The sequence below is a fragment of the Armigeres subalbatus genome, chromosome 1 (genome assembly GCF_024139115.2).
Source record: "Armigeres subalbatus isolate Guangzhou_Male chromosome 1, GZ_Asu_2, whole genome shotgun sequence".
Classification (NCBI taxonomy): Eukaryota; Metazoa; Arthropoda; class Insecta; order Diptera; family Culicidae; genus Armigeres; species Armigeres subalbatus.
In genome coordinates, this window is record NC_085139.1 from 34,389,810 (window position 1) to 34,412,421 (window position 22,612).

Consider the following 22,612-nt stretch of genomic DNA (forward strand, 5'->3'; position numbering starts at 1 on the left):
CATTTCGACGATATTTTCGGCCGTATGTCCATTTCGGCCAGATGAGTTTCGACAAAATTAAATAGTCGGTCAAACTACTTTCGGCCTTGTGGCCCTTCCCGTCGTTTAGCCGAAAGCCAAATAACACATTAAACTGAAAGTCATCTAGCCAAATTCCATTTAGCCGAAACGGTTGTTAGGCTGAAAATGGTTTGTTCGAACACGTTATTTAGCCAAATGGGTCATTTGGCCGAAAATGCCAATTTGCTGACAATATTTTTTTGGCCGTAATATATTGGATTTCACCGAACAAATCATTGGGCCAAATGACTTCCAAATAGTTTTCGGCCGAATAACTCCTTCTTCTTCAAACGGTCCTTCCTCATTTAAAAATTTAATTTCATCGAGAAATTTTTTGACGGGAAACAATCGGAAATCCGTTGGATTCTTCGACAATTCTTCATAGCTTCCACAAGAAGTTGATCAAAATATCCCACATGTGGGGTAACTGAGGTAAATTGCAGCACACGCTCAGATTTCAAGTTTTCCGCTGAAAACTTCAAATATTTCGAGCAATTGTTTTAGAATTAAGTCGTGTAACAAATAAAGGACCAAGTCACTCAATACTAAGCACACCCATGCTCTTTTTACGGTTTTGAATCATTTTTTCTATTAATATACGAATAGTGTACCGTTTCGGAAAACACTTTCTTTCATGAAATGGTGACACCATTACTATTTTAGTACTGGGTCATTCCATATGAAGTGACCCGGATAAAAATTAACAGTACCTTGAATGGTTTGACTCATTGAAATACTATAGGTTTTATGTCAAACAATACAATCTGTTGCACGTTTAATGTAAAATTTCCACGGTTGGAAAAACCTTTATTGTACTTACTTAAAGAGCACAATACATTTAAATGTTACTGATACATTCTATTATATTTTTATTGTTCTCTTGTGTTTTGTGCTGCGCATCAACAAATTTACGAATAATACATTTATCTACTTCGTTAATAAGAAAATCCTGCTTAAAGTTAAAAAACATATAAAATATGATGAAGAAATAACAATTGAAAACAATAAAATAACAATAGGTGACATTATTTAAAAAAAAAAACTTCCATTTTTTTTTGAATATATTTATTTTATTACAAGCCATGGGGGGGCCCATTCACAAATTACATAACACAAAAATTGACCTTTTCCAACCCCCCATTGCCACCTTATGGGCGACACCATTTTGTACACCACATCGCCTCCCTGCAGCGCAGCAGCCTTTTGTAGCACCATCGACATATTTTCAGAAACAAACCATATTGAATTCGGTATACGTAATTGCTATGAAAACTCTGGAATTAGCTTGGTTTATTAAACTTTTAAAACTTTTCCATATTTTCTGTGATGTTGATTGCAATACTTACCTTGTCTCGAGCCTCGCATAGTACCACCGAATGTTTACGTTGATCGACTGGAACTGCGACTTTCGGCTTCACTGTTTGCTGGTCTCTAAATATAAACATCGTCTTTGTGACAAGTATATAAACGTAGTGACAAAGGAAATAGGAAATATTTGTCTAGGGATCCTATATTAAGAGATGTGCGAATACTTTTCCAGACGATTTAGCAACGCTGTTACTTTCGTAAACAAACGCTGCCAGCACTTGCTGTGGCGCAAAATGTTGGAGCTCGAACATGACTTTGCGTATAATGGCGTTTTCAGATTTCGTTATCTAACGTCCAACAGTGCATTATCACTGAAATAAAAGTGCAATACAAATGAACAAAGTACCATGCATAAACTAGATTACTTCAACTTGCCAATATCAGGGTTGTTACGGAGATCCTGAATTATTTTCCGCGCCAAATCCGCGCCGACTAAAATCATACCCGCGCCATTTCCGCGCGACATGAAATCCATTCCGCGCCAAATCCGCGCGTTTTGATCATAATCGATTAAAAATAAACTTGGCAAATATTTAAAAATCTGACAAAACCTCAATTTCTTCTGACAACTCTATGCAACTTTGTTGTAGTTATTGATCACAAAACAAACCTGCTTAGATATTAAGGAATTGAATAATGAAGTTCCATTTTTTAAACAAAACTTCTGTAAAACAAATATTTGAATTGGTATCAAGAAACAAATAATACGTAATCTAGAAAAGTTGCTCAAGCGTTGATTTTTAAGTCAGAATCAAGCGTAAATTCCTTCGGAATTTCCAAAGGAATATTTTCAAAAAAATTCAGGAGATTTTTGTTTTGGAAATCCGGCAGTATAATTTGCGTAAGCTCCAACAGAATTAGTCCGTTATTTTTCCTTCAATTCTTGTAACAAGCTTTTCTAAAAGTTCATGCAGAAATTTTTATGGCCATTCTTACTGAAATTCATCCAAAAACTTCGAGAACTTTCTTTATACAAATTTATCATGCGTGCGCAGATTCATCCCAAAAATGTCTACGGGTCATCCTCCGGAAAATCTCGCGGAAATTTTCATGAAAATGTTTGCAGAAATCAAGACTGCCCTTGGATCTGCTGAAGTGCGAAAGTCGCTCCAAAATTGTCTGTGGAAAATCTTCCGAGAACATCTGTGGGAGTTCCTCCAAGTATTCTTACAAAAAATCCCCTGGGAAATTATTCTGTAATTCGTTTGGGAATTTTGTCGTGAGTTCAAGTAAATTTTCCTAAATAAGCTGCGGAAAAACTTCAGGGCATACTTGCAGAAATCCCTTCATGAGTTCCTGTGGAAATCGCTTTAGAAATTCTTGCATAAATTGATTGGTGACTTCCTGTGGAAAAACACCCGGTGCAATTTTTGAGCATTTATTACAGAAATTTCTGTGATCAACTCTTTTGTAAATTCAAGGCGGAATTCTTTTGAAAAAAATCCTGACGAAAATCTTTTGAAGAATGATACAATATATCATGCTGAGTGGTTCATCGTAAAAGAAATAACCAATCAGAAACTGACAAATATCTTGGAATTACAAAGAAAATGACCAGATGAAAATGGGTGTTTATGTCCTTCAATGGACATGGCTTATGTGCGTCGTGTTTAGAATGGATTCAAAATGACAACAAGTAACGTATCTCTCATCATAACATTTGTTTAAAGAATGTTTGAGAGTGTAACGCATGCCATTGAATAAGGACTTGGAAATATCTGAAAAATAATGTTAGTAACCTTGAAAAGTAAATTTGTTCTGAACAACATTTGCTAATGAAAATAAAGCCCATCTAGACAGACATAAAACAAATTTATTAAAAAAAAATCATTAGATTTGGCATTTTATTTATTAAATTTCCACCTAAACCTAAATCCGCGCCAAATCCGCGCGAAACCTTAAAATAGTTATGTAAATCCGCGCCAAATCCGCGAAAACCGCGAAATCCGCGAAAATCGCGAAATCCGCGTAGTCGTAACAACCCTGCAATATAAAACAAATTGTTTATTCGACAAAACTTTTCGTAAAATCTTTTTCATTACAATCGCAATACCTTTCAATCCGCAACAATAACAATGTTCATTTGGCTCAGATTCTGACAGCTCTCAATGCTCGATTGGCTCAAGATGGCCGCTTTCGCATATCTCTGAATGTAGGATCCCTATATTTGTCCTTAAACTGAGTGGAACTGCAGCTTTGGTTAATAAACCCTTCAAGAATGCTGGCTTAGGTAAGATTGGACCTCCAAAACCGTTAATTATTAAATCAACAACTAATATCAACAGGACAATTCAGCTTTGGGACATCATATCCATGCCGACGGACAACAACGCTACGTTCAACTTCCAAACACCGACAAAACCTGCATAAACGTCAGCGGACACCAAACCTCCAGAGAAAACTATTGGCACTTTTTCATTTGTAATCACCGTTGCTTCAAGTATTAACGCTACATAATCCGATGCTCTTCCGGATCTTCCTGCATACGCTTTTCCCGCAGCTTTTACCACATCAGTTCAACTCCGGCGAGTTGAGCCCGCTGCTGTTTTATTGTTTGAAATATTTCGTCCGGTTCAACCTCAGCAACAACCACCAACATTCCAGCTACTGATGGTTTCAACTTCGGAACAAGAAACATTCCTAGAGTTATCTGTGGCTGCTACACCGGCAACGGCAGCGCCTATTTTCGGTGTCTCCTCTGCGGCATCGAAATCCGATTTTAGTTAAGTAGCACCCATCATTCCTCCTACTACGGCAGCTTCACTTCCAGCATTTCCACGGTAAAGCCACATTCTACTGTCATTTTTGAGGGAGCAGTTGGTGTTACTAAACCAACGTTTCGTCAGGAGCATTCTACATATTTTACCTTTTCGTTCGAAAATGCCGTCACGACAGCAGCCCCAGTCGCGGCCACCAGCAGTAACGATGCCACTGGGTTTGAATCTTATGTTGCCGACGGGACATCGATGGCTACTTGCTTCTGAGCGTCACCAATTTTTGATACCGACTCCGGATCGTTAGCTACTGCCGCTAATTCAAAGTGAGTTGTTCATATAAATACATTTTTTAAATTATGTCGTTAATTAATGGAACACGAGCAGTGGCTAATTTCCTAAGGTGTGATAAAATGTTGTCCCTTAGGGGTTATGTCCAAAACCTGCCCCGTAGCTACGCCACTGAGTAGGTTAGTTAGAAGGAACTTTTCACGACAAAAAAAAACGATTTGGTACCAATTAAGTAAGAATAGTGCTGTCCAATGAGAGCTTGAAGTAGCGAAGTTTCTCCCTGTTCTGCTCATGTCCATTTGTTGACAATAAAGAACGAGCAGGACGGGAACACCTTCGAGCTACTTCGAGCTGCTCATTGGACAGCACTAATGTGTTCGCTATCAAATATTTTTTTGATAAAGGTGCCTAATTTCGAGGAATCAAACTTAAGATGCCTGTCACAATATTGATTTCACAAAGTTATAACTCTTAATGTGCCGCTCTAAGCACGCTCAATGTGGATTAATACATAATTATTCGTTTGGAATTGCTTTCCACATGTTCATATGTTCTAATTCTATTCATTTTTATTCTCTACACCAGCGCCATATTTGGTAGACCCTCCAGGGTTACATCGCCTATTGGTGGGACCAATTCAAAACTAGCAGCATTAGCACAAGGAATTCGGAGACGCATCGTTGTTAGAAATTGTACATACTTCGGACTTTGGACTCTTCAAGACGTTCCGAACGAAAACAAATCGCTGCCGTGCCAAACTGACTATACATATTAACAAAACGCTCATTAGACCGATAGTCCTCTACGTGCCTCTACCATTGCGTACTCGGAGATTTCGAAATTAAAGTTCTGCGATGCTGCGTACTTGAACAATATAAAATTAAATTTAAATCAAAATTAAATTTAAGTTAAATTAAATTAAAATACTTAACAATTTTGCAATTTATTTTATAAACAGGAAAATCCACATTTATTACATAGATGCAAAAAAAAATGTGTTTCGTCATTACAAAATATGCTTGCACTTGGTAATTTCAATTCAAAATTACAAAGTGTAATGATGTATTGTAAAGATTTGAATTTTTATTTTGCATCTCACAAAAAATGTTGATTCTGTTTATAAAATAAATTGTGAAACAGTTGATTGTATTGTATTTTTATTATCAATTATGGAGTGAAATTTATTCTAGATCCTATTGAATTTCAATGGTTAAACAATAAAAAAGTAAGGAAATACATTTAAAATACATTGTTTTCTATTGTTTTGTTCAAAGAAATCATCCAATTGAAGAACCGTAAAATCAATTGTTTTGCTCTGAATTTTGTATGGAAAATTTTCGATTTTTTTATTGTAAAGATACATAACAACCCCTATTTTTTATTGTAAAAGTCCCATTTACCATTCATTGAATCGTGCAAAACAATAAATTCTTATGCAATTTTATTGTTAAATTTCCATCACATTGAATGGTTATTATTATGTACTGCATGGTGTTGTAACAGTCAAGTTTATAGTTTTTAAATGGTATTTTTTATCCGGGGACCGAGAAAAAAATGAAAACGTGCAATCAACTTTCTTAGAATTAAATTGTTTATGTATGGGATATACCCCAAAATCCAAAATTTCGTAGTGATTGGACCCTCCCCCTTTTCGGACAAATGTATGAAACCCATAATTTTGATTTGTTAATATTTCTGGAACTGTGAGGTCTATAATATTCAAAAGAAGATTTTTCAAGGAATTTATTAAATAAATATTTTGTGTAGTATTGTCAAATAAACAATTTTTAGGTTTTTGTTCGACAAATGCATTTTTTACCCAAAGAGTATATTTTTATTTCAAAAATAACCTCACCAACGTGTTCTTTGGAAATTTTTACATTGGAAACGCTTGAAACCCCGAGGTACTACGTTCCGATCTTGAGATACAGGATTTAAAAAATGAAAGTCAATTTTTTCACTGAGAACATTGAATATTTTATACACACTCGCATTGACACATACACAGCTCGATTGGTTGCTTCCCCACTTTCCGCAACACGTTTGAAATTTATATGTAGATTATTTTTGGCATTTTTGCTCCTAGCGGCTTTATTTTATCGTTAATTCAATCATCTGACTCAATACATTAGCATATAGTCTAAAAGATGCCGAAAGAGTTTGCTGAAGAATAAAGCCTGTCCACGTTAAATTTCGGACACTTAGACAATGTCTAATTGATTTGTAGCCATTTTATCAATTTGAACGAGAATGAAAACATGCTGAAAGCATCACGTAAAGCGGAGAGATTCATCTGTCGTGTAAATTGTGGTTTGGTGGATTGTGAAAATTTAAAAAAATCGCATTGTATGATGGGTGTCCGAAATTTAACGTGGACAGGCTTTAAGCAATGCTGGAAATATTACAACGCTTTGAAGTTTGATTGTTGAAATCATATGCAAGAAATCAATGTTTCTGCCAGCACTATCTGGCGACCTGTGGTTGTTAGACGGCAAAACCATTTCTCTTTCCGGAATTTTCCTTTAAAAATTAATTTACAATGTACAAAAAATCACTACAATTTGTTCCTCAGCTCTAAAAGATTAAAATTTTTGAAATAATGCTCAATTGAATGATTGGTACACGTAGTTTGGCAGTGCTGGGAGAATAAACAATAAACTATTTTTCCACAATAACATAGTGAAAATCTACTTCCTTATGAACTACTTTATTTTTCCCTTTCTCGTACACTAAGCGTACTGAAAGCCTATATGTTCGCTCTGACAACAAACTTTTTATACCAGGCCCGGGGACCCATAGTGTTGAATACCAATCGATTCAGCTCGACAAATTGAGGTGATGTCTGTGTGTGTGTGCGCAGAATAGTTTCATCCACTTTTTAGGCACTTTCCCTTAACCGATTTGCTCACAACATGTTGCATTTAACGGGAAATCCTGTCCCATTATTTCCAATTAAAACTTAACTTGTTCGGACTATGGGCTCGAAATATATGGTCAAAATACTATTTTCAAAATGCACGAGAAATGCACCATTCCCGCAAGGTAATTAATCAGATTTTTTTAGATAATCTTATCGTTTCTTCTGTCGTAATTGCCTCTCGTATGTTTTTCTTTTGCTGTTTTTAGGAAAATGTTTGTTTCTATGATTAGAACACGAGTCTTTCGGTTTACTTAATCTGACGTTATTTGTAAGAATAAAATAGTATAAAAAAGATATGAGCAGCATATGAGCCGAAAGCTTTTGAAATTAATTAATGATTTATAAAATCAAAAAAAAAAATCTTTCCATAGCAGGTGAAATACTATAGTACCTATGTGAGTAATAGTTTAACAGTACGCTATTTCTCCCAAAACTACTACGTTGCCGAGTACATTATTTTCTATTCAAAGTTACATGCTTTACAATTTCTTTTAAGAAAATAATATCTTTGCATTCTTGGCAACTCCATAAAACCACTCTAGCAAAAAGGGTGAAGGTTAGGTATGCATAACAAAATCTTATGTGATTGATATGTTTCATATGAATCATATAACATTCAAAACTCTATAACTCAAAAATGGCTCATAGTACCTTGGGGTTTCGAGTGTTTCTTATGCAAAATTCTCTGGAGAACACGATGCTGGCGTTATTATCCAAATGGATATACTCATTGGCAGAAAAATACAATTTTATACTTAAAACGCAAAAACAATACAGTTGGCAACACTTTTACTAAAAATCAATATTCTTCTCAAAAAGTTTGAAGAATTCTCTTCAAAATGCATAAAAAGAAGTTATTTGTAGCTTCAAAACTGTCCGAGATATTAGTCGTTCAAAAATATGGTTTTTACAAATCGTCAAAAACGGGGGGTGCTCGCATTTGCCGAGGGGTTGTCCAATAGGGCAGTTCAAATTTCAAAAATGTTTGAAAGTTCCAACTCCCATATGTCTAATAGCATCATTTTGATAATATAGGAATCCTGGCAAAATTTTAGGCAATTCGGTGGCCATTTAGGGGTGGCGCGAAGTCAATTTATGTTTATATGGAAATTTGTATGGGAAAAACGTAAAATTTATTCAAGTCTCCCTACAGCTGTCAAATCGTGATGAATTCTAATAAACATCCCCAACCTCCTTTTTTGAAATCTATATAAATGAGTCTTCCGGATAAAACATTAGTTATGAGTGGATTGAACGGGTCTATTGACAGTGTGAATATGGTATAAATGGCTAAAATGGTGTAATTAGCCTCAACGTAGCAGTGGACATATAAATCAAAATTAATGAGTTACCCACTGGCTGAGCTCAAATCGATTCCAAAAATGGAGGTTGGGGATGTTTATTTGAATTCATCACGATTTAAGAATTGTAGGGGGATTTGAAAAAATTTTAAGTTTTTCCCATACAAATTTCCATATAAACATAAATTGACTTTGCGCCACCCTTAAATGGCCACCGAATTGCCTGAAATTTGGCCAGGACTCCTATATTATCAAAATGATGCTAATAAACATGTGGGAGTTGGAATCTTAGAACATTTTTGAAATGTAAACTGCCCTATTGTCCAATCGTCAAATAAATTTGGATTTTTACATATAATCGGTAGATGAACAAATCCACAAAATTTGATAAAAATCGGTGTAAGTCGATAACAAGTGGTTCGGTCACTTGGTATGGAATGACCCACTGTCATAAGACCCTACTGTCATAGGTCAGTAAAGACATTTTTAAAGGTACGAGCACCGGTGAGATTTTTCTAGTTTTTGAGCATACTTATTTAACATAACTGCAAAAATTAAAACGAGTTTTCAAACATTGCAATTAATTTGTTAACTATCAGGGTATTTCTCTCTGGTAAGCCTACATTCTTCTTCTTATTGGCATTACATCCCCACTCTGGGACAGAGCCGCCTCGCAGCTTATTGTTCATTAAGCACTTCCACAGTTAACTGCGAGGTTTCTAAATAAGCCAAGTTACTATTTTTGCATCCGTATATCAAGAGGCTAACACGATGATGCTTTTATGCCCAGGGAAGTCGAGACCATTTCCAATCCGAAAATTGCCTAGACCGGCGCCGCGAATCGAACCCAGCCACCATCAGCATGGTCTTGCTTTGTAGCCGCGCGTCTTACCGCAAGGCTAAGGAGGGCCCCAAAAGCCTACATTAGCCCGACTCAAATTTCCGCCAGTATGAAAATGTTTATTTCAGGAACTTTTGGTACCTACCACTTATATTTTTTTAATAAATCTTACAGATCAGATTGTAAGCAAGACTATAGAAATATGTAACAGAAGCATTCTCAAATTTTTCAGAGTATTGCCCATAATTTATGACCGGAGGTGTACATAGAATGACCATAAACGTAAAAGCATAGTACGATTGTCAACAGTCTAGTGGCACGTAGCATATAAACTGTGCAGAATACTCAACTAACAATAATTATGGATCATTTGTATGCTCCTCGGTCATCCCGAATGACGTGACGTGCAAAAGCAATTAGCGAAACAAATCGTAACAACGCACCTATTTGTATTACTACCATCATCGCTCGTGGTCGCACCCACCGGCCACTTGCTGTGTAGTACCACAAGAAATTAGTAGTACACGTGCGTTTCTTGATGTGAAGAAGGATGCAACGGGGAACCAACCGCAATGGACGGGGTGCTTTAGTAGTTGTTGATGTAAGCAGCTAATTAAAACAAATAAATGTTGGATAATGGTTTGTATTTATTCCCTTCAGTTGTGCGCGTTTCGCTTGTTGCTGCACCAACTTGAAGTGCACATAAAGTCATTAGACGCATCGATGCTTTTCGAGGTGGTGAAAAAGAAGTCGTTAGATTGGTGTTCCAGTTGCCCACCATCATCTGTTTATTTATGAAGCAATGCCGCATCCTGATAGTGTTCCGATAATGGCGACCTGTGTGGTTCAAGTGGGTTTATTGATCTACTGTGAGGAAATTTATTGCGCTTTCTGAGTGATATTAGTGTTTTATTGCCAGCTGCAAAGCGAAAACATGTCACACAGATTTAATGGTTTTTAATATCAGAAGTAACACCGGTCGAGGTTGAGGAGGCTTCGCGTCTATTTCTGAGCCGCTTCAGCAAGCAACCGATTTCATCTTGAATTCACGAGAGTCACATTTAATAATCATCGTAAATTTCAAACAATCGCGCTGCCAAATTAAGAAATTACGAACAAAACAAGCTATATGGAAGGATGATTTTCTGACCTCCTTTGAATGCAGTAACGGAATAAAGAAATGTATAATAGGGTTAAGGAAGAGAGGAGGAGAGTTCTAGCAAATATACGTTGCTTTCGTTGTTTTTAGCCCCTACGACGATGTACGGAAATACCTGATGTGTCCCTACACCCGTCAATGATATCAAATCAGATAGCAAATCGTCAAACCAGGAAAGTCTTAAGACTTTATTACATCAGCACTTTCATTGATGCTGGCTTCATGCAGAACTTCGATGCATTACAACACTGAAATTCGTTGCTCATAACTGCTGTTCCAAGTTCCAAGTTCCAAGTTCTTCATGGTTTGTATGGTAATCGATATTATTGTAACGGTATAACTGGAGCCACTATATACAGTTATTAAATCGGTCACTCAGTACAAAGAACAGGACAGTGACCGTCAATCATTCTTGAGCCGCATATTTTCTTCTTTGCACATCAGATCACCGTCCGTGGGGTTTCTCTTCATAATGATTTCACGTTTTTCATTGAACGAGCACAAGTTTTATTGGTGAAATGTTCGAAACGCGAGTCATAAAAATATGAATAGGTATGTTATTGAAAGGAGGTCACTCAAAACAGGATGCCAACATTACCGAAAGTGATCCATTTTCGGCGATTATTTGATCGCATCTAAAACTAATTCACTGATCACTTTTAGTTTTCTCACCGCATTAGAATATTTACTAAATTGCAGTTAAAAGTCTTCAAGAAATTCCCTATTGAATGGAACTACCGAGCTTCTCTTGCTACATGACGCGTTTGAACTTGACTTTATCCGCGGAGTAACTGACCCACAGCATCCGATTTCCATTGAACGATACCTCCGCTCCGTTTGGCACGCGATTTGTGGCGCTGTTGATCGCGAAGACTTGCGGACTCACGGTAGATTCCTGTTTTTTTTCATATCTTCTACTACACTGCCTTTTACTCTTTAATGAGAACGTGCGGCTTAAGATCGGCGCCTTCGGAGACGTAGCACCTTTGTTTATGATCTGCCAGCCATCATCATTGCCTGCCTACACCATGTCTCCGGGTTGCAGAGTCCATTCGCGATCATTATCCGGTCGGTCATAATCATAAGCGACGGTGGTGCACCGTGGCCGGGAAGATGATAATGATTTTCAAAAGCAGAGTAAATAAAGGGCCCAGGAAGAGGCTCTAGAGGGCCTAGCTAGCCATTGTATGCTAGCCATTAATTCCGAGTAGCTGATTTCTGTTTAATAAGTTTACGCTGTTTGGTTATCTACAGCGGGTACCGCACCGCGTCTTCTCAAGTACGGCGATGCGTAAGGCACATGCCTCCAAACCCACACGGTGGGTACTTGGCTGAACTTTCTATCTAAAGCTAAAAAAATATGAATTTACAAAACAATAAACAGCTTATTAATCTCTTTTGTTCCAAAAATGTTTTAAATTAAGATGCACTTCAAGATTTAAAACTCTCCTGAGTCGTCCGAAATCTAACTTGGTAACAGTTGACGATAACTGGATATTGCTCAGAATAGAGATCTTTCAAATCGGCTCTTTCCACCATTCGGGTGCACAGCACAGAACCCATCGCATCTAGCATTTAAAAACTCTCACATATTTTGTTGTTATGAAAGAAATGTAATTAACCATTATTAGTATCATCATTTGATGCGACCCCAGTCCACTGAAATGTTTTCGAGTTATTAAGTTTTTCAAATTTTGTGAAACCTATGCCTTTTTCTCTAAGTTGATTGATTTTGATTTGGCCGATACAAATATTAAATTTATTTTATGTCACCCCCCTCCTTTCAAATTTCCAGAAATATCGAGGGACAAAAACAATTTTTCTTGGATGATTTTTTTTAATTTTGAGCATTATGTATCACTGTTTTTATTTTGGCACGAAATATATCATTTATAGACCATACATTTGTCGCCAAGAGTATTTAAAGTGAAAATACGAGCATATATCTCTATCGGCATAAATATTCAATATATCCTATCAGGTCACGGATATTAAAGGGACGTCCCAAAGAAGCATACAGTCAGCTCGTTGAGCTCACTCCGCAGAAAAGAGCGATGCAGTATTGATATAGCGTTTCGTGATCATTAGCCAAATCGGAGTTGTCTAGGTGTTTCACAAAAATAAACTGTCAAACAGCTCAAGGTATGGCACACGGTCAATCGTACCTACCAAGATCTCATTGATCACGATGAGAAGTAACAGTGGAAATGGAATGCGTCCTTACTTCACATCAGCGACAATCTGAATGGGGTCGGTGAAGGTACGAACCTATCTAATAATCGCTTGCTTCAATGGGCGCCACACAGATTTTCGTGATTCAGACAGTAGAAATCCCTTCCGTGGTCAATGAATATTTAGCAAATAAAGGGACACCTCCACCTGTTCAACCTGCTCCAGAATGATGTGGAACGGATATTGCATAATAGTTGTTTTAACATTAGCACCGACAGCATAGGGTCAGCCCTGAACACCTCCGCCAAAATGCAATCGCTTTGGGGGCCTCTTTAGATTTCATGCGTCGGATGGCTGCTTTTTGAAGAACACTGGCAGAGACTTCAAAAAGCTGTTCAAAGTGCTCGAACCAACATTTCAGCTGTCCAAGTCAGTGAGAAATTGAGGCAATAATCTCCGGATGCTGAGCCATCCTTTCTTCATCGGTCAGGATATCCACCAATGCTCGGCTGTCATGTCTGCAGCAGCGCCCGTCTCCCACTTACAGATAAACATACCGTTGACTGGACTCGGTATTTACTCCTCTGGTTTTTCTCGTTTCTCAGCCTTTGCTACTCTACGCTCCTAAATTTTCCGCCGCGTAACATATGTAATCCATTCTTTTCGTTCAATGCGCAGCTCACCCAAGTTGTTCTCGCCGGTTTCGATAAAAGCATTCTTCGCCGCCCACTTCTCTTCTACACTGCTACCTTCCAGAACATGCACTACCCGAGTTCCAAGTTCTTCTTCAAACGATCTCAGTTTGATCTTCTAGTCGGTCTATGTTGATTCGTTGCCCGAGCCTCTCCTCCAGCCGCTAAATCGGAGCAATGCGTTGTCGGATCTCGTCAATTAGAAGATGATAGTCAAACGCGATGCTAGCTCTGCGTTTATTAAGGACTCAAGAAGGCACCGCCTCCGTTTTCAGCTGATCCATTTCTAGAGAATCCAAATACTAGTCCTGCCCACTACTAGGTTTTCCAATCTGCCAGATTCACGATTCAGTCATCTTGGATTTAATATGACAGAGACAGCAAATTTATTTTTTTTTAAATTAATTTTCCACCCCGCCTTCTACTCTTCCATGAATTTGGCAGATTGGAAACCTAGTAATGAATTAATCTTGGTCCTGCCAACTAAAAGCGGCTCCTGAGAAGTAAATCAAATGCTGCTGGTTGCAGACGGGAGTAGCGGGTGCGGGTGGACTCCCCAGCCGACAATGCAAGGGGAGAAAAGCCGCAACGAATTCTGATTTGGGGCAAGGACAAATTGGTGGATGCCAGAGAAAGACGCGACATGTCAGTCACTCACCGATCCAACTGATCAGTTTAAACGTTGGCTCGACCACTAAGAACAACTTCTTCAAGTTATGAAGAGTCGGAGACGAGCCAGCCTCGGGCTGAAAGTCTCCTTAATAAAGACACAAAAAAAAAAAAAAAAGTTATGAAGAGTTATCCTAATTCGTATGTAGGGAAAGGTTGACAATTCTCTGACGGCAGCTGGCAGGATTCCGGCCCGGATGATAATGTGAGAATTATACTGTCATGCTTCACATTATCCTGGAGCAGTTCATTGAATTTCAAGAGTCCCTCCATTTGGTCAAAGATTTTAAAGTACAAGATAGTCCACTCTTCATTATCCCATACAATCCGCTGGCGAACAACTTTCCTGTAGTACAGCGCCAACTGATGATTAAAAGTCTAACTATTTTAGTAAAAACTATCAACGTAACCTTGAATTTTCACTGTCCTATTTTAAACAACAACAACAAACATGTTGATTGTTGACAGAACTTGACAGAATATTTGAGAAAGGTTTTGACTCATCCATGTATTTCGGTAACGAGCTAATAAACAGAGCAACTGAGTAATTCTCGCTGAAATCGGGCCACTATTTGCACGAGGTTCTTAAAAATGCCTAAATTTATATTCTTTCGAAAGCTTTCGGCGAGTATATTAAGGATCCGAGTTAAATTCTTCAGAAAGATGAACCCCTCGTTAGTTATACACGAAATCATTTTAATGGACCCCTCGATTTTTGTCAATTCTTGACTCACCAAAACTGTCATAACTCCAACAATTCTCAACCGATTATGAAGATCAGCATATCGTTGGAAAGAGGAAGAGTGTATCTTCAATTTGCCATAATAAAAATATAAGCATCCATATTGAATTTGGCCGCCATATTGGATTTCTTTTTAAAAACTATGTTTCCTCTAGGTTCGCAACCACCGATTTTGAATATTAATACATCGATGGAAAGCTTAGCTTATATTGTGCTTTGTGTCCGAAAATCTCAGGTGTATGTTTTTTCTATCAAAAGTGATGTACGATTTACCAAATTATTTTTTGAAAGGCCATCTGACCAACGAACATTGTTTTGCCTTTCTCGTATACTAAGTATACGGTAAAGGCTATATGATCGCTCCAAAAACAAACTTTTTATAGAAGGCCCGGAGACCCATAGTGTTATATACCAATCGACTCAGTTCGACGAATCGAGGTGATGTCTGTGTGTGTGTGTGTGTGTGTGTGTGTGTGTGTGTGTGTGTGTGTGTGTGTGTGTGTGTTTTTTTTTTTGCAAGGGTTAAAGGCCATCAAAAATCTGCGCGACAGACACCTCGAGCATCCACACTATGCTCGAAGGCGAACAGGGATGGGCTCCTCCCGACCTGCTAAAAATGTGCCTCCCGGATAAACCGGGTCCCTTATCCTCCTTGCCTCGATCCCCCCGGGACCACTGGATGCTGCGACTACTTCGGGGGGGGGGGGCTGTGCTCATGCACTTCTTCTAAAATTCCGGCCCCTAGCTTAGGCTAGTTCGCCGACTGGCTTGCTGAGATCCACTGCTACGTCTCGATCCCTCGGCGGTTGTGCCGCAAACTTCCTCACTCGAATCCTCCTGACTTCCCCCGGCATCGAGGGTGGTCCACCAGTTCAGGTGAAGGAAACTTCCGCACTGATGGTGCCCCGACTACCGGTGGCTATCGCAGGGGACGCTTTCGCGCATTGCGCCGACTTCGTCTTCGGGTTGCAGAGGTGGTCCGACAGTTCCGGTGGTGGATAACGTCCGCACTGGCGGTGCCCTACATACCCGAAGCACTTCCTTCTTCTTTCTTCTTTCTTCAGCAGGTTGACGGTTCGAGTGCCGAGGTCGGTCCGACGATTCCGGTTGGCAGAAGACTTCCGGTTCGCTGGCGCCCCGACGACTCGAGACCCAACACTGCTCACTGTGCTGGATTTTGCTCCAAACCGACGCTTACTTGCTGGTCCCTTCTCCATCGACGCTGCAGCTCTGACATTATTTGTGTCACGACTCTGGTTACCGCATGCCACGTACCTTCATCGCGACACATTCGCTCTGCGATGTTGTCCGCCCTTATGGCAGGCATTCTCCTACGTGCCTCCGCAAACCTCGGGCAGTCGAATATCACGTGCTCTGGAGTCTCCTCTACGTCGATACACGCCGGGCAGAATGGCGATGACGCATGGCCACACCGGTGCAAATATTGGCGGAAACAACCGTGTCCGGACAGGAACTGTGTGAGGTAAAGTTCACCTCACCATGCTCCCTGTTCACCCACGTCGACACATTGGGGATGAGCCGATGGGTCCACCTTCCATTATCCGCATTGTTCCACTCCTGCTGCCACTTCACCATAGAGTCCAGTCTCACCGCCTTCCTCACATTTCTGGTATCCCTCCGTTGGTAGCACTCGATGTCCTCTGCTAGGGTTATGCAGACTGGAATCATCCCTGCGATAACGCAAACTGCCTCCGACGAAATAGTTCGGTACGCACTCGCGACTCGAATGGCCATTAGACGAAACACGCTATTCAGCTTCCTCCGGTTACGTTTCGTCTTGAGCGCAGCTCCCAGGCTGGAACTCCGTACCTTAGTATCGAGGATGATACTGACGCAAGAAGACGCCTACTGCTGCCTTTCGGACCGCCGACGTTCGGCATGATCCTTGCTAACGCACTGATCATTTGAGCCGCCTTTTCACAGGAATAGTCCACGTGGGTGTTGAAGTTCAACCGGTCATCAATCATCACACCTAGATGTCTCAGAGTCCGCACCGACGGGATGTCGTGCCCTCCAATGGTAATCTGCATCCGCTGGATTACTTTGCAGTTGCTGACCAGCATAACTTCCGTTTTGTGATGAGCCAGCTGCAGCTTGACTCCATTCATCCAGGTTTCTACTGCGTCGGTCGCTTCCGCCACCAGCATTTCCACCTCCTCCAGTGACTCACCGGTTATCGTTAGGACGACATCATCCGCGAATCCGTAAATCTTTACACCTATGGGCAACTTCAGCATCAGCACCCCGTTGTACATCACATTCCATAACGTCGAGCCTAGTGTGGACCCTTGTGGAACGCCGCCGTAACCCTGATCGACTTCTGCCCCGAGTTCATGTCGTAAACCAGAATCTGGTTCAGGAAGTAGCTCCTAAGGATCTTACACAGGAAGTCGGGGATTCGCATTCCATGCAGCGCTGCGGCGATGGCCTCCCAGCTGGCACTATTGAACGCGTTTTTGACGTCAATGTGTGTGTGTGTGTGTGTGTGTGTGTGTGTGTGTGTGTGTGTGGGTGTGTGGGTGTGTGTGTGTGTGTGTGTGTGTGTGCGCAAAACTACTCAAAAAATGTCACTCATTTTTCGGGCACTTATCCTCAACCGATTTGCTCGCAACAAGTTGCATTCGATGCAGAATACTGTCCCATTGTTTCCTATCAAAAATTGACCAGGTCGGACTATGGGATCGGAAGTTATGGCCAAACCACCTTTTTTTAATAGAAAAATCAGAAAAGAAAATGTCACCTATTTTTCCGGACACCTAACCTTGATCGATTTATATGCAACAAGTTGCATTCGACGCAGATTCCTGTCCCATTGTTTCCTATTGAAAATTGGCCAGATCGAAATATGGGATCAGGAAGCTATGGCCGAAACACCATTTTTGCCTTTTGTTTACAAAGTATACAAAAAGGCTAAATGTTCGCTCAAAAACCAAACTTTACAGAAGACCTGGAGACCCATGGTGTTATATACCAATCGACTCAGCTCGATGAACTGAGATGATGTCTCTGTGTGTGTGTGTATGTATGTGTGTGCGCGCACCAAAAGTGCAAAAGTTTAGCTCACTTTTTGGTACTTATCCTCAACCGATTTACTTGCAACAAATTCCATTCGACGCGGGATCCTGTCGTTTTGTTTTCTATTGAAAATTTGGAAGATCGGACTATGGGCACAAAAATTATGGCCAAAATGCTTTATGTTATAAAAAAGCGCGTAAAAAGTCTAGCTCATTTTTAATACACTTACCCTCAATCGATTTACTCACAACAAATTGCATTGCACGCGGAATCCTATTCTATTATTTTCTATTGAAAATTGGCCAGCTTGGCCAACTTAGAACATATGGCCAAAATACTTTTTGCCTTTCTTGTGCTACAAAGTTGTACCGGAAGGCTATTATTTCTCTCCGAAAACGAACCATCGGATGCTTCCACACGGATACACTTCCCTCCCTCTTCATACGGGAGTTTGGCAGAAGGACTGTCATGAGATTTATATCATAACAAATATTGCCCTCCACTCGCTCGATGGGAATGACATTTCCGTTTTCTTTTTGTGTAGTCAGAGCTTCAGTTTAACAAACATCCAAATGTGATATCCTTAAAATATATAACTGGGTAAAATAAAACAGGGGTATGTACATCAAAAAGATTGGAATAGGAAAAAAATTGTCGAAATTCTTATTAGCATATTGTAGATCAAGTCGAAAACCGAACCGAGATCTCGCGTTCTCAACTGGATCTACAATATCTTTGCTTGAAAAAATCCGATTTTCAAGTTTTTCCGGCCTAGAAGTTTTTCCTTTTTACTCTTAGCTACTAGCTCATCTACTTTCAAGCAAACACATTTTACGATGGTCGAGAAAGGCACCATCACCGCTAGATGGATTAATCTGGGTTTTTATGGTTAATATGCTACTACGACGTCAGTTCCTTGATTTCATACACTATTCTAAGAGAAATATGTTTCAAAAATGAAAACCATATCTACAACAGTATTTTATTTGAAGGGCTCAAAAGTTTTGAGCATAACGGAGCCGTATTCAAGTTATTGTATTAAATAATTCAAGAAGTTTGGTATTGGTAAATAGTACATAACTTTTGATAGAAAAAACATACACCTGAGATTTTTGGACACAATGCACAATATAAGCTAAGCTTTCCATCGATGTATCAATATTCAAAATCGGTGGTTGCGAACCTGGCGAAAACATAGTTTTTAAAAAGAAATCCAATATGGCGGCCAAATTTAATATGGCTTCTTATATTTTTATTATGGCACTCTTCCTCTTTCCAACGATATGCTGATCTTCATAATCGGTTGAGAATTGTTGGAGTTATGACAGTTTTGGTGAGTCAAGAATTGACAAAAATCGAGGGGTCCATTAAAATGATTTCATGTATAACTAACGAGGTGTTCATCTTTCTGAAGAATTTAACTCGGATCCTTAATATACTCGCCGAAAGCTTTCGAAAGAATATAAATTTAGGCATTTTTAAGAATCTCGTGCAAATAGTGGCCCGGTTTCAGCGAGAACTACTCAACTGGAACAGATGCTAGGACCTCAGGCGCAATCGGATTACTTTGGACCTCTGAAACGAATTCGGCACGTGCTACCCGAGGAGGATTCCTGGACAAAAATCGGCTCTGAAGACCTCGGAAGGACTGATGGGCAGGCGTCCTTAGAACTAAAGGTCACATGCTTTTCTATTTGTTAAGGAGTACGAATGCATACATATTTAATAAATATTTAATCTTCTCTGTGTTTGTACACCCAAAAAACAAATCTGACAATTATTGTATAAAATCTTGGCATATACAATTCTGTAAGCTTTTTATACAAATATTGTATTAAAATAATACAAATCTGTTAGATTTGAATACAAACATTGTATTAAAATAGCATAGCATAGCATAGCATAGCATATGTGATTGTACAAATCGTGGGTGGCTATACAATGCTCAATTGAGCAATCTACTGTATATTGTCGCAAATTGGTACTTGGGATTAGTACCTTTTCCTATACAGTAGCAGTTGTATACCTGGCCACGTCCTTACAATCACGGAAGGAAGGGAAGGAATGTTAGTTCAACATCTACTAGTGAAGATGCAGGGAACCCATACTACCTTCATAGATGTCTCGGGAAGGAAAATTTGTGTTAGTGGGAAAGGTGAATAATAGGTAGCTCTATTCGACAATATAGAGCGTTTGTCAATAACAGTATATGCTGTAAAAATAATAAAATATATTCATCAATTTACTTACGAACCGTCCTAAGGAAAAACAAAACAAAACACAACATTTCGGCAAATCGCGCGATCGTTCTGCCGTCCGAAACAAGAGCCAACACGCACTGAACTAATTAACTTTATTACCGGCCGCGCAATGCAGAACACAAAATTTCGGCAAATCGCGCGATCGTTCTATCGTCCGAAACAAGAGCCAACTTGCACTCAATACAAACATTGTATTAAAATCTTCCGAAATTGAATATGCCCAATTATTATACAGTTTCTGTAAGGTTATTATGGAGAACTGTATTAAAATCTGCCATCCGATGGTTGGGTGATACTTAGGTTTGTACTGTACTGTAATGTGATGATCCGATTTTTTATTTGTTTGGTCCGTTGTGTGTTCATCAGAACCTAGTGAGAGCTGACCTTTGAGCAGTTAAATCTACTAAATCTTCATAGCATATTTCGTATCATTTTGGTGAAGGGCTATTGGATGATAATTGAGGCGTATTTTTTGTTGGAAAAAGGGGTCGGAGTATACGCGAAAGCTCAATGTTTTTGAAAAAAGAAAATGTTAAAACTTCGAACAACAACGATCATGATTCAACGAAGTTTTGGGCTCCATACACGCTCCGACATGATGTTGAACAAATTTGACTCCGCCCCCAGGAAATTCGGTTCGGTCGGTATAGAGTCAGACCATCTGTGTGCAAGTTGTACGACTGAGTTGAGCTGTATAACTTGCCCGACTTTACTCGAACCGAACCAAATTTGCTGGGGGTGGAGTCAAAATTGTACAACATGTTCAGCAATTTGAGATTTGCGAGTAGGTAGCCACCAGAAGCACTCATTTTTCATATGTTTTGAATTGTTATATGGTCTGTGCGTTAAAACGAATATTTCCATCAAATTTTTCGATCACAAATAAAAAACGGCGAAAAATTTAAATTTTCCGGAGGGTAGGGTAGCTCTTTCCAATAAATCGAAAAGATAAAGACGTTTAGCATTTCATTTTGTTTTGATTGTTTCGGATGCAACGATGAACCGATGAACGTCTTCGCATTGATATGGCTCAACGCCTAAAAGCGTCGAAATGTAGGCAACGATGCGTAACCACGCGTTGCTTTGATAAAATAGTTCGACCGCCATCCATCGTAGCGCTTCAGTCGTGTTCGCCTGTTTTTAGCAAGAGTGGACTATATTGTTAATATATAATATTTGATTTGGTACTGATTAGCCACGGAGAAGCCTTCCATCGTCTGAATCGCAAAAACTGTGGGCGTCCCAGGGAGGTCTAGACAAAATCGAGAGTCCTGTGCAATGGAGTCGCTAAAGTGAGGCAAGGATAGATGTATTGTATCTCTGTTGTTGTTGCTCATCGTAATTGACGAAATCTAGGGCCGCTCTAGCAGCCCACCACCATAGAGCAATCGAACGACCTCAACTCAGAAGATGATACTGCTCTACCAACGCAACAGCGCTCTACCATGTAGAGTAAACTGAATGACCTGGTCGTACACTCCCACTCATCAACGTCAGCAAGACCAAATCGCTGTATATGAACAACTCCAACTCCACGGTAGCCGGGCAAACAGTGGAGAAGGTCGAAAACCAAAGCCAGCCAACGTCGGGTAGCGGACCAAGATCAACATAGAACATGGGGATCCAATCGGCCCAGGCAATGCCGATGTCTACGTTTTACAGCTCGGGCCTGGTAGCCTCACAACTGGATCCCGAATGCTGAGCCCCATCGACAATGCCATCGAAATCCAATATCAACAGCAACTCCACAGTGTGAATGGACGTTAACCGGCCTCACACCGCGTAAGAGCTGAGACGAAATCTGCAAGCAAGCGTTGGATAGGAATCTGGCAGGACATCGCAGCAGAGGTAGACCTGAGATAACCTGGCGATGAAAACCTAACGAAGTCGTTAGGAGTCAGACTTGGGGCCAAGTCAAAGATGGAGAGAGAAGGACCCAATTCCCAGTGGCGTATAGCCTATGTAACAATGAAACAATACCCATCGCTATGTTTTTCGAAGAATGTTTTATCTATCTACTAGCGAAAGAGACCCAGCTTTGTGTTGCAAATGTCACAATGAACTATTCGCAGCACCGCAGTCTAGATCAATGTCCGTGCATTTGTTTTGTTTTCCTTAACAACTGACCCAAAATTGTCTTCTAATGTTTTTTTTTTACATTTCACTAACGAGCCTGGATTAAAAACAAAGAGACGCAATATTCCTACCTTTAACAACCTTGTGCTCGATTGGAACAACCGATTTGACAGCAAATGCGCTGTTCCAATTTTGACACTTCATCTCTTTGTTATGAGTGCAGCCTCTTTACATTTCACCAACTTTTTATATATACAAACCTTGCGGATCCCAAAACGAATCGAAAAAATCTTGCAAATCGGTCAAATCG

At 39.7% G+C, this 22,612-nt stretch overlaps 1 protein-coding gene and 1 long non-coding RNA gene across 2 annotated transcripts in view; one reads left to right on the top strand and one right to left on the bottom strand.

Moving 5' to 3' along the window:
* LOC134208268 (transcription factor SOX-4-like) overlaps nt 1-22,612 on the bottom strand; it is a 72,779-nt gene that overhangs the window by 11,716 nt on the left and 38,451 nt on the right. The gene's annotated exons all lie outside the window — the stretch shown is intronic.
* Nucleotides 3,598-5,256, top strand: LOC134208267 (uncharacterized). The gene is made up of 3 exons (XR_009978584.1): nt 3,598-3,658; nt 3,714-4,468; nt 5,019-5,256. It is a non-coding gene; the product is annotated as an uncharacterized LOC134208267 (long non-coding RNA).